This window comes from Pinus tabuliformis, chromosome X (genome assembly GCF_031772625.1).
Source record: "Pinus tabuliformis cultivar Carrire ecotype Pingquan chromosome X, CPIR1, whole genome shotgun sequence".
In the NCBI taxonomy this organism is placed as follows: Eukaryota; Viridiplantae; Streptophyta; class Pinopsida; order Pinales; family Pinaceae; genus Pinus; species Pinus tabuliformis.
Window position 1 is genome coordinate 1,148,795,882 of NC_142308.1, and position 13,484 is coordinate 1,148,809,365.

The window sequence follows — 13,484 nt, forward strand, 5'->3', positions numbered from 1 at the left end:
GAAAAGGCCTCCATAGGTGTCTTCATTCCCAGTATACGGTGCGAGCTTCTATTCTGCAAGTATAATGCTGTATTGCATGCCTCAACCCACAAATGAAGTGGTAGGCTTTGGTCACACAACATTGCTCGAGCTGCTCCCACAATCGATCCGTTCTTCCTTTCAGCCACCCCATTCTGCTATGGGTTATGGGGTGCCGTCAACTCTCGTTTAATTCCTTCTGCAACGCAGAAGTCCTTAAACTGTTGAGAGACATACTATCCACCATTGTCGCTACGCAAGGCCCTTATTTTCTTTCCAGATTCTTTCTCTGCCAAGGCTTTGAACTCACAAAACCTCAAGAAGGTATAATCCTTCTTTTGCATAAAGTAGATCCAACATCTACGAGAAAAATCATCAATAAAAATAACATAGTACCTTTGTTTAGTAGTGGAGGCTGTAGAGAATGGTCCACAAACATCTGTGTGAACTCGCTCCAGGATTTCTCCAGCTCTACTGTCTCGATCCTGAAAGGAAGATTTCACATACTTACCCAAGGTACAACCTTTGCATGTATCCGTCTGCTCCAGTTTTCCCTTGGGAAGTCTGGTAGAAATCTGCTACATGATCTTCAAGGCTCCATGGTGCAAGTGGCCCAATCTTCTATGCCATAGCTTGCCAACATCTTGGCTCTGCACCAACTCTACCTTGGAACTCAATGTAGCACAATCGTCTACCTCCAACTTGTAGAGATTCTTTACTCGAATCCCAATCCTCTTGGTATGTCCAGTGCCGATATGCCTCAGGAATACCTTTCCTTTACTAAAGACTACATCATAGCCTTTATCTTCTAGCATAGCAACGGACACAAGATTCTTCTTCAGACCTGGTACATACTTTACATCAGTGAGGGTGAGAGGAGCTCCATGCTCCCTCTGAAACACAACCGTACCTTCACCTGAAACATGGTACTTTCCATCATCACCCATCTCGATCCACATTTGGAGATCCTTCTCCTCCAAGGTACTGAAAAGATTCTTGTCGCCGGTCATGTGGAATGAAGCTCCATTGTCCAGGTACCAAACACATCCCACCATGGATGAAACCATGCATGCGATGAGAGAGAAATCCAACTCAAACTGTGAGGCCAGTGCCTCACCATCTGATCCCTTCGAGGATCCCTTCTTGGATTTCTTCTGTGGACAATTTGTAGCATAATGGCCCACCTCATGACAATGAAAGCATCGCACTTTCGATTTGTCAAACTTCTTCCTATTGGGTTGTGTTATATTCTTTCCACGACTAGCCCATGTAGTGAACCGGGGGGTTAGAGGGGGGGCGGAGCCCCCCTTTGTTGCGCTGATTGCGTAGCGGGGGGTGGGTAGCCCCCCTCTATGGGGTTCAGGGCAGCGCCCCGAGAAATTTTTTTTTGGACCCTATATTAGGTTGGGCGGACCTACCTATGGTTTTCGGTCCATGGTTTTGGACGCGATGGTTTTTCGGTCCATGGTATTGGATGCTTCGGCATGTATAAATATGTATTGTAACATTGAAAGGAATATAATGAAAAATCAAGCTGGTAGTCCCAGTTTTGGGATCCAGGAGAAAATCTCTGTGTATATGTGTTTTATGTGTTATGCTCTCGCATTGTTTATTTTCTGTGTTTTAGAATTCGTATGTAGGTAATTTATGTATGGGGTTAAAACCTACATTTGGTATCAGAGCTGTTTTGGCTTCAAGGGGATGCCTTTGTTGCTGAGGGGTTTCGCTCGGGCCTGTGGTAGACCCCATTTAGTGGGAGATCTGAAGGATCGATTCTGGTAGTGAAAGAAGATGGCGAGCAGTGGAAAGATAGAGATCGAGAAATTTAATGGTCAGAGTTTTGAGTTGTGGAAACTCAATATGGAGGATCTGTTGGTGGATAAAGATCAGTGGATTGCATTAGATCCGGGTACTAAACCAACGGGAGTGTCCGATGAAGAATGGAAGAAGTTGGATCGGAGGGAAAAGAGCATAATATGATTATGTGTCTCAGATTCAGTATTGCTGAATGTATCAAGGGAAGCTATGGCAAAGGCTTTGTGGGACAAGTTAGGGACTTTGTACCAATCTAAGTCTCTGGTGAATAAACTGTTCCTACGGAAAAAGTTGTATAACCTGAGAATGAAAGATGGAGACTCGGTGATAGAGCATTTGAACGCATTTAATACTATGGTAAGTCAGTTATCATCTGTTGATATTAAAATTTCAGATGAAGATAAGTGCATCAATTTGTTGTGTTCTCTACCAGATTCGTGGGATAGTCTGGTTATTGCAATAGGTAGCAATGCAACTGCCTTGCAGTTTGATGCAATAGTCTCATCCTTGCTAACGGAGGAAATGAGACAGAAAAATATGGAGAGCTAGAATGGTGATGCCTTGTCTGTACGAGGATGGCCCCAGAACAGAAACAAAAATAAGTCATCAAGTGGGAGGTCTAAATCTAGAGGGAGATCGAAATCTCTAGGAAATCTTGTAAAGGTGGTGTGCTGGAAATGCGGAAAGGAAGGGCACTACAAAAGGGACTGTAAATCTAAAGCTCCTGATAAAGGAAAGGGATCTGATGATGGTCCTTCTGCAGAGGCGAAAACCACCTCAAGTGAAGGTGGGGATGTATACTTGGCTTCTTCAAGTACACATGTAGATCATATGGCATGGTTGATTAACTCAGGTGCATCCTTTCACTTCACTCCCCATAGAGAGTGGTTCTGCGAGTATGAGAAATATGATGGTGGTGATATCTTCTTGGGGGATGACAGGAAAGCTAGAATCGTTGGTCGTGGAAAAGTAAAGTTGAAGTTGCAAGGTGGAAGGGTTAGAACAGTTCTAGGTGTTCTGCATATTCTTGCATTAGCCAGAAATCTGATTTTTGTAAGCAAGCTAGATGATGCAGGTGTAAAAACAGTGTTCGAGAGGGATACCTACAAAATGGTTCGGGGAGCACTGGTATTGGTGCGGGGAGTTCAGATTGGAACTCTATACAAGCTGCAAGGTAGCACTGTTATTGATGGGTACAACAGTTCTATGGTTCTTGAAAGTGGAGCAGAAAATATAGTGGTCTTTAGAGAGAAGACCATGCTGTGGCATCAAAGGCTTGGACATATTGGAGAGAAGGGCCTTCGAATACTTCATGGTAAAGGTATGGTAGAAGGTATGAGTAATAGTTCTTTGGATTTTGATTTCTATGAAAATTGTGTGTATGGAAAGTAGAATCAGGTGAGTTTCACCTTTGGTGGTAAGAGGGCGAAACAGATATTAGAAATTGTGCACAGTGATGTGTTTGGCCCTGTGAAGGTTCCATCACTGGGTAAGTCTGTGTACTATGTATCATTTATAGATGACTTCTCAAGGAATACATGGATATATTTCCTTAAGAAGAAATCTGAAGTCTTTGACAAGTTTTAAGAATTTAAGGCTCTGGTGGAAAACCAGATAAAGGAGAAGATAAAGGTGTTGAGGACAGATAAAGGTGGAGAGTTTTGCAGTAAGGAATTTGAAGAATTCTGTAAGAAGTGTGGTATAACACGACAGAAGACTACTCCATACACACCTCAGCAAAATGGAGTTTTAGAAAGAATGAACAAGACGTTGATGGAAAGGGCAAGAAGCATGCTCAGTGGTGCTGGGTTAGGACAAGAATTTTGGGCAGAGGAGGTGAAGACTGCATGTTACTTGGTCAACAGATCACCTTCATCAGCGTTGGAGGATAAGAATCCACAAGAGGTATGGACTGGTAAGAAACCCTCTCTTTGACATATGAGGGTATTTGGATGTGATGCATATGTACATGTTCCAAAGGAGAAAAGAACAAAGTTTGATAGTAAATCTGAAAAGTGCGTCTTTATTGGGTATAAGGATGGTTTAAAGGGTTATAAGCTTTGGAACCCGGTAACAAGGAAGGTTGTGTACAACCGATACGTGGTGTTCAGAGAGGTGAAAGATGTTATTAAACATGAAGTCCAACCAAAGGAACCTGAGAAGATAGAGTTTGAGCTTAAGGAGGAAGAATCAGACTCTACAGCAGAGGAAGAATCAGAAGATGAAGAGCCACAAACTCCGGGTGTGAGAAGATCAGTTCGAGAAAGAAGGCAACCAGAAAGGTATAGTCCATCTGCTTTCTGTTCAAATTTTTCTTTATCGATTACTAATGATGATCCCAGAACTGTGAAGGAAGTAGTAGATTCAGAGGATGGAAAACTCTGGAAAGAGGCCATGGTTGATGAAATGGCATCTTTGCACAAAAATGAGGCTTGGGATTTGGTGGAGTTGCCAGCTAGAAGGAAACCCATTGGCAGCAAATGGGTGTTCAAGAAGAAGACAAATGCAGAAGGAAAGGTAGAGAAATACAAAGCTTCATTCCAGGTGCCGGGAATTGATTTTGGTGATATTTTTTCTCCTGCTGCGAAGGTAGCTTCTATTAGATTACTTTTATCTGTTGTTGTTGCTTTTGATTTTGAGGTAGAATAGATGGATGTGAAGACAACATTTCTTCATGGGGATCTAGAAGAGGATATCTACATGAGGCAACCTGAAGGCTTTACGGTGAAGGGTAAGAAAGAACTGGTATGCAAGTTAAAGAAGTCTATGTATGGGTTAAAACAGTCACCAAGGATGTGGTATCAGAAATTTGATACATTTATACGGGGACTTGGCTTCACAAGAAGCAAAGCAGATCACTGTGTGTATTTTAAATTAATTGGTGACTGTGTTATTTATCTGGTCTTGTATGTGGATGATATGTTTTTGGTTGGAAATGACAAAGAAATTATCCAGGATTTGAAGACCCATTTGTCTTCCAAATTTGACATGAAAGATCTTGGTGCTACAAACTATATTTTGGGCATGGAAATTAAAAGAGATCAAACAAAGGGGAAGCTCTGGTTAAACCAGAGGAAGTATGTCGAGACAATATTGCAGGGGTTTAATATGCAGGATAGTAAACCAGTGAAGGTTCCTATTCCTGTAGGTGTAAAGTTATCTACTAAACAATGTCCCAAGACACAAGAAGAGGAAGAGGACATGTCTCGTGTTCCATATGCAAGTGCAGTCGGTAGCCTAATGTATGCAATGGTCTGTACTAGACCAGAAATTGCACATGCAATGGGAGTATTGAGCAGGATTATGTCAAAACCAGGGAAGGAGCATTGGACAACAGTGAAGTGGGTTTTCAAGTATTTGCATGGCACTAGTGATGGTTTGTGCTACCAAGGAAGACCAGGATTGGACAGAGTGTTGGATATTCGTGGCTTTGTTGATGCGGACTGGGCTGGAGATTTGCATCAGAGAAGATCTACAAGTGGGTATGTTTTTAACCTGTTTGGAGGTGCAGTCATTTGGATGAGTAAGAAACAATCTATAGTGGAACTATCAACTACAGAGGCAGAATACATGGTAGCCACTCATGCAAGCAAAGAAGCAGTTTGGTTGCAGAGATTGTGCTCAAGTATGGGGTTAGTACAGGGAGCTATAAGGATAGACTGTGGCAGCCAAAGTGCAATTTTCCTGGCAAAGAACCCTTCTTATCATTCAAAGACAAAGCACATTGATGTTCAGTATCACTTTGTGAGGGATATTATAGAAGATAGAAAGGTGTTGCTGGTAAAGGTGGACACTTTGAAGAATACTGCAGATGCATTGACAAACTTTGTGAGCTCTAAGAATTTCTCTTGGTGTAGAGAAACAATGGGTGTTTCAGGGCTGGATAAATGACTAAGCTCTCCTGTGGCCCCTTGTGGAAAGAAAACAACAAGTGGGAGAATGTTGGGTTGTGTTATATTCTTTCCACGACTAGCCCATGTAGTGAACCAGGGGGTTAGAGGGGGGGCAAAGCCCCCCCTTCGTTGCACCGATTATGCAGTGGGTGGGTGGCAACCCCCCCTGTCTGGGGGGTTTGAGGGGGGCGGGTAGCCCCCCTCTACGGGGTTAGAGGCAGCGCCCCGGGAAAATTTTTTTTTGGACCCTATATTAGGTTTGGCGGACCTACCTATGGTTTTCGGTCCATGGTTTTGGACGCGATGGTTTTCGGTCCATGGTTTTGGATGTGATAGTTTTTCTGTACATGGTATTGGATTCTTCGGCATGTATAAATATGTATTGTAACACTGAAAGGAATATAATGAAAAATCAAGCTGGCAGTCCCGGTTTTGGGATCCAGGGGAAAATCTCTATGTATATGTGTTTTATGTGTTATGCTCTCACATTGTTTATTTTCTGTGTTTTAGAATTCCGTATGCAGGTAATTTCTGTACCGGGTTGAAACTTACATTTGGTATCAGAGTTGTTTTGGCTTCAAGGGGATGCCTTTGTTGCTGAAGGGTTTCGCTCGGGCCTACGGTAGACCCTGTTCAGTGGAAGATCTACGGGATCGATTCTAGTGATGTAAGAAGATGGCGAGCAATGGAAAGATAGAGATCGAGAAATTTAATGGTTAGAGTTTTGAGTTGTGGAAACTCAAGATGGAGGATCTGTTGGTGGATAAGGATTAGTGGATTGTGGTAGATCCGGGAACTAAACCAATGGAGGTGTCCGATGAAGAATGGAAGAAGTTGGATCGGAAGGCAAAGAGCATAATACGATTGTGTGTCTCAGGTTTTGTATTGCTGAATGTATCAGGGGAAGCTACGATGAAGGCTTTGTGGGACAAGTTAGGGACTTTGTACCAATATAAGTCTCTGGTGAATAAACTGTTCCTACATAAAAATTTGTATAACCTGAGGATGAAAGATGGTGACTCGGTGACTGAGCATCTAAACACGTTTAATACTATGGTAAGTCAGTTATCATCTGTTGATATTAAAATTTCAGATGAAGATAAGTGCATCAGTTTGTTGCGTTCTCTACTAGATTCGTGGGATAGTCTGGTTATTTCAATAGGTAGCAATGCAACTGCCTTGCAGTTTGATGAAATAGTATCATCCTTGCTGACGAAGGAAATGAGACGAAAAAATATGGAGAGCCAGAATGGTGATTCCTTGTTTGTACGAGGACGGTCACCTGAAACATGGTACTTTCCATCATCGCCCATCTCGATCCGCATCTAGAGATCCTTCTCCTCCAAGGTACTAAAAAGATTCTTGTCGCTGGTCATGTGGAATGAAGCTCCACTATCCAGGTACCAAACATATCCCACCATGGATGAAACCATGCATGTGATGAGAGAGAAATCCAACTCAAACTATGAGGCTAGTGCCTCACCATCTGATCCCTTCGAGGATTTCTTTTGTGGACAATTCGTAGCATAATGGTCCACCTCATGACAATGAAAGCATTGCACTTTCGATTTGTCAATCTTCTTCCCACCATGGGAAGAACTGGATTTGGAATGGGATGCCTTCCCTTTCCCTTTCCTCGCCTTACTCGCTAAGGCTAGATTTTCTTCATCATCTTGCTTTGATGAAGATCCATCTTTGGTGCTTCTTCTTATCTCCTCCTGCATCAGATTCGAGCAAAGTCATTCCCAATTTGGCAGTTTCTCTCTTCCATTTACCGAGTCTTGGTAGCTATGCCAACTCTTAGGAAGACCGAGGAGAGAAAGACTCACCATGTCATCATCGTCTGTCATGATCCCTACATTTCCAAGCTCATCCCTGCAGGTGGTGAGCTTGTTCAGATATGTAGAGATTGTGTCACCCTTTTCACACTTGATTTTCCGAAGCTTGTCTTTCAGCGCCAACTTCCTCTGATCGTTGTTGTTCTGATATAGATCTTTCAATGTTTTCCACATTGAAAACGGTGTCTCCTTCCCATGGAGACTCGAGATTATGCGGTCCTGAACTCCCTCCAGAAGGATTCTCCTTGCTCTAGCCACACATTTCTTCCATTCTGCCAATTCTGTAGCATTAGCTGCTGCTGGCTTGGGGACTTCTTGATCAATGAAGTCCTTCAAACTGTTGTCCTCTAATACTGCTTCCATGCGATCCTTCCAGGCTATATAATTCGAGTTGCCATCAAGGGCATACTCGAGTCTTAAACCGTTGAACACCATTGGTGAAATTTGAGACGTGATAAGAATTTGAATTCTACAATCAGGAAATTCAAACTTCGAACTTCTCCCTTCTTTGTATACTGGTCTCTCCTTTGATCACCTTTCCTCTGATACCATGTGGAATTTCCCACTGTAGATCAACAGATTATGCAATATACTAAAGCAAAATACAAGATCTACTTCTACAACAAACTTGCGGAAGCTTAATCAATTTTGAGCAAGATCAATTAGAACACATATAACTCAGAATGAGAAATCAATCACACATGAACACAGAAGAATACTCTGGGGAAATCCTTAGCTAAAAACCCCGATCTCTGTAATATCATACAAGTGGAAATATGTCTGAATTACACAAAGCTTTAGCTCACAAGCTATCCAGCTCTCAATACAATACTACAATGCAGCTCACAGACTGAATAGACACAACATATGCCTTCCCTTAGCCCTTCAAGCCTCCTATTTCCTTCCGCAGTTTCTCCTGGGGTCCAATGCTGACACGTGTGTGAATTGGCCTCATCACACAATCATCAAACTCAAAAGTAACTGCACAATCTCCAAGGAATGAATTCCTTCTGCATGCAAGAGATATCCTCAATGGAATATTCCTGCAACTAATAGTACACTGTCCCATCACCTAATCTCAACTGGGTCTTTGACTAAACTGACATGCATGAGTTATTTATGAGAGAATATTCAGTTATCTGAAGTGCAACAGTTATATGCATGCATGCATTAACTAACTGAACTCACAATCAGTTCCACAAACTGTTGGAACTAATCTAATTGGACTTAACTCAGTTAATTGAGCCAACTAATTACAACTCAAAGTACAACTCATCCTGATCTCCTTAATCAAGGGATAACTTCCTCAATCAGTAGAGAAATTGTTGCATGTCTTCACATAGACTTCATGTTTGATTTCCTACAACTAATTAACTCAATATGAATTAATTAATTATTTTTCAAAAAGCTGCTAAGATCAAATTCGAATTTTAATTCTCAATTTTAGTTCAGGGACTAACTAAAATTGGAATGTATCCCGAAATGCTATTTATAGCAGTGCTATTTTTAGTAATTCTATTTTTAGCATTTCTTGTTGCTATTTTCAACACTTTTTTATTTAAAACCCAATTAAATTGCACATTTTACACCATTCAATTATCGACGCAACAAGTAAATTTTGGCAATATGAAAACCCAAAAATGCAACAACTCAAAATAAACATGAGACATATGCAACAAATCTCAGCTTTAGTATATTAAATTTAAATATGGAGATACATGCCAAATATGGTTCTGTTGTAGCAACTACAACCCCCCCACAAGATTTTCACCCCGTTCATTCAAAATTTTGGGTCCCTTTTGCTTTTACAAATCTTCATGGATATTTCAATTGAATTTTTTAGACATACTCTTCAAAATGTCCTAATCATCATTGAATGCTATTCACGAATTAACCATGGTCATAATAGGTTCTTTTGTTTGTCCGATTTGTGTGCATTATCTTTTGATGCTTCGTTCTTGTATTCTCGAACCTATATAAAATATAGAACTCTTATTCATCATTGGACATCCATTTCAATGCAAGTACTGTAATTTAGGAAGTTAGTGAGAACATATAGTACACATTCACCTTGTACTTATTCACGTCTTTATATGTCCATGGTTTGGGAAATGTTGCAATTGGACTAGAAATCTTTCCATTATTAGGCATTGTCCTTAAAGGAATGTTGATACTTCTGTATCAATAGGAATTTAGCAAATCATCATCTCCAAGTGCATATGCAAACAATAATTTGTATCAACTGGACACAATGATAATATTGACATCGTGGCAGAAGAAATGTCCATCAATGGAGTTGAGAGTCCATTGCAATATCTGGTTAATCAACTTAAGAGAGGAGAAGGTATCGAGATTGTTCTCTCACAAGAAATAATCCAACAAATGGAAAATGGCTAGTAGACAAATAAAATGATACATGAACAATTAGACGCAATGGTTGGTGGTGAAACTCTTCAATATCAAGCCACATCTTTTGGTCTTACGAGAAATAACAAGGCCCTAATCAATTCAACGAGTAGATTAAGAGATGCTATACTCCCAAAAGATGAGCCAAAATTTCCACTGCCTCTATTATGTCTTATATCTTAGCATCGATCAATTGTTGTCATCGAGGCTAATGCATCACATATAAATATGGTTAGCAAGTAGTTTGATAGGTGACATGGCACATTTCTTCAATATGTGAAGTTTTTTATTAGTGAAGTTACACCTATTACAACATATGCTCAAATGATTCCTTCATCAGATGATCTCGCACAAAAGTATCGCCTTGATTCAGAGGTTATGTTGGCAGGATTTCCAAGCCTTCCTCCCTTATATTGTGAATCACCTACAAAAATTAATGAACTGATGCTAGAAAGGGATATTTTTGAGAATGTTGTTGTTCTCAGTGTAAAAACTAAAGATCAAGATGCCTTTGAGAGGGATTTATTGCAGTTGAATCCATATTACACATATGCAAGGGATCTTATTTGACCATCTTCTTAGGAATATCCAAACCTAGGGTTCAATTTACATCGTATTTTGGTGAAAAATATAATTGTAGAATTTCACATAGAGCTGGAGCTCCTTTCACTCGAGGTAATTTAGAATTCATGCATTAAGAATGCTGTGGAGTTAGATAAATCATTCATGGAAGATGCCTGTAACCATGTTCTTAGTGCTCGACATGCAATACCACATGAAACTTATGTTTATTTTATGGACCTTGTTGCAAAAAATTGTTAGAGACAAAATTTCATTTTATAATGAGAAGGCATATGATTATTTGTCACTTCAAGATGCTATGAAAATATTGATGTTCTCCTCTAATTTGGAATTAGAAGAATACATCTATGAGGAGCATCTACATCAGAAGATAAGGAATGGCTATGTATTTCCAAAAAGTGAAAGAGTCTGCTCCAAGTAAAGAGATTCCTTCATTGCAAATCATTAATCAAACATTGGAGTATGTATGTGAATTGGAACACATTGTGTAAAGATTGGAATGGTTCTTACCTTAGATTTTATCTTTCTCCCTGGGAAATGTGTACCTGAACTTGTGCTTGGTGTCAAAATGAAGTTTTAATTTTGATTTTAAAATATTTTAATTTTTCCAATACCAATGCCATGTAACCATCTAAGAAATATTTATTCTTTGCTAATGAGTTAGATTTTGTATTTCAAGCTAATGGTGTTAATTATTTGAGGGGCATAAATTTTGTTTTGTTGATCCAGAAGAGAAGAAATTGTGAAAAGGAGTTTGGATTTTTTTTATTTAAATATTTTTCCTCTTCAAGAGCAAGGCAAAGTTTTCCAAGTAATGAGAATGAGCTTAACATTGGCCAGAGATGTAATGAATCAGATGGTGATGGATTCAATCTTCCCCACATCAACATGAGATGATTGAATCTAGTTTGGGGCTCTCATCATTTTCAGGATCAAAGGAAAACTTGCCAGATGTTGTAACAACTAGTTTTCCATCTAGTGGAAATCCACACCCATATTCTAGAACTATCAATGAGGTTCCATGTTCTATCTAATTCCAAAACACTTCAAATACAATTATCAAAAGAGGATTGGTCACGATGACACAAATTTGGTTAAAGATGAAAGTGGAAGACGATAAAAGAATGTATTTGTGGTGGGAATACTTCAAGTTGAAGGACATGAGTCAAGGCATAATGACTTGGAAACAACACCCTTTATAGTTTTTTGAAGACCACATAAAACGTTTTACAACCATGCTAGAGGTCCCAATCTATGGACGAACTGCAATTCCAAAACTCTTTTGACCTCATGGAGAGACACATGATTATATTTCATTTCCATAGAGGGATACATGCTTTATGTTCTTCAATAGGATCTGGAATCGACCAAGACAATGCTAACTACTCATGATCTTTCTGTCACGACATTGGCTAACCATTTACTTTCTGCCTCAGTGTTGACTAATCACCATCCTCACACTGTATCAGTGACACAAGGGATTGTAGTATCCCCTTTCAAACTATTATAAACTTCGCCACAACACTAATCATAATCTTTGTGCTACAACGTTGAATCATCGCATTACTTGCGTCGCAAAACTAGCTGAACAAATTTCTTGCGCTACATCACAGGATGACAGATTAACGGGAAAGTGAAGCACTTCAAATTCCTCATGTAATGGAGATGCAGTATAAAGGAATCCTAGTTCTTAATTGTAAACCTTTTAATTTCCTACTTTATGAACATGATGTATAATTTATAAGAGACTGTGGTATACCAATGTTCTTACTAGGAATCCCATTGTGAAGTTCTAATTTGATATTAAGATTGGGCACACCAAGTTACATGACACCTGAATAATGGGGGGAAGATGTTATAGGTCCAAATTTATATGAAATAAATAGTTGGGGATTTTGTTGTAGCATTATATAAACTCTTACAATAATAAACCCTTGGTATGGTAAATCGACAGTTAAAATTTATAACGCAGTTGTTATTAGGCATGAATAGCCTAAAGTTCCAAGTTGATTTCCTTGTGTTGTTGAAAGTATCATAAAAGGATGCTTTGAATATTGTTTTAGAAATCACCCCTCATTTGTATATATACTGTTTGCACTTCAAAACCCACATGCAATTTTTGGAGAAAGTGGTTGGGTTTGTTTTATAGACAAGATTGAAGAAAATGATGCTTTTAAATGGAATTGATTGATTTTGAAGGATCAACTTCAAGTTGGGGATTATGTGTGGTCATGTAAAGTTCCAACTTTGAATAATATGAAGAATATGAGTGTCGTGGAGGGATAAATAGTGGGAACAAATAGTGATATGTATGCACTTGTGAGGGTACATGGCTTGCATGACTCATTAAGGATACATTCTTCTAATTTAGAGAGAGTTCCTCTAAGCTTTTCTAATGGAGATTGGGTTCAACTGCATGGATAAAGTTCATGTTTGAATTACGGGCAAAAACAATCCAATGTCGGTATTTCAAATTCAATTAGCCATGATGAGAAAGCTGAAGTGTTTTTCGCCTGGCATGAGACTCTTTGTACGAGAAGTTTTTTTGATGTCCAAATGGATGAATTTTTCGTAGTTAGACAATTTGTGAGGATAAAATATGGTATTGTATCTCCCAGGTTTTAGTGGCCTCGCAAGAGAAATGCATGGGACACAATTTGGTAGTTCTGTTTAAGGAGGCTTCGACCACTGTAATATAGTGATAGGCTAGAACATTTTTGGGATTCAACATGGACTGGTTTCTTTACAATATGTGCAATATTCTGTAGCAACAACTTGATGAAATTTACATTAATCTTGCAAAGAGTGGAAAATGTAACCACCTCTCCTACGGTTACCAACTTTCACCATTCAGCTGGGGTAAACATGAGATGAGGGCTACTATGAGATGACCTAGCTTGATAGGTCCCATTAAGGAAGTGGGGCCGACTAT

General features: G+C 39.6%; 1 pseudogene; it reads left to right on the forward strand.

The window, feature by feature from the left end:
- The first annotated feature begins 6,779 nt into the window (after positions 1-6,779).
- LOC149143962 (26S proteasome non-ATPase regulatory subunit 8 homolog A-like) lies at positions 6,780-11,043 on the forward strand (annotated as a pseudogene).
- The last annotated feature ends 2,441 nt before the right edge of the window (positions 11,044-13,484 follow it).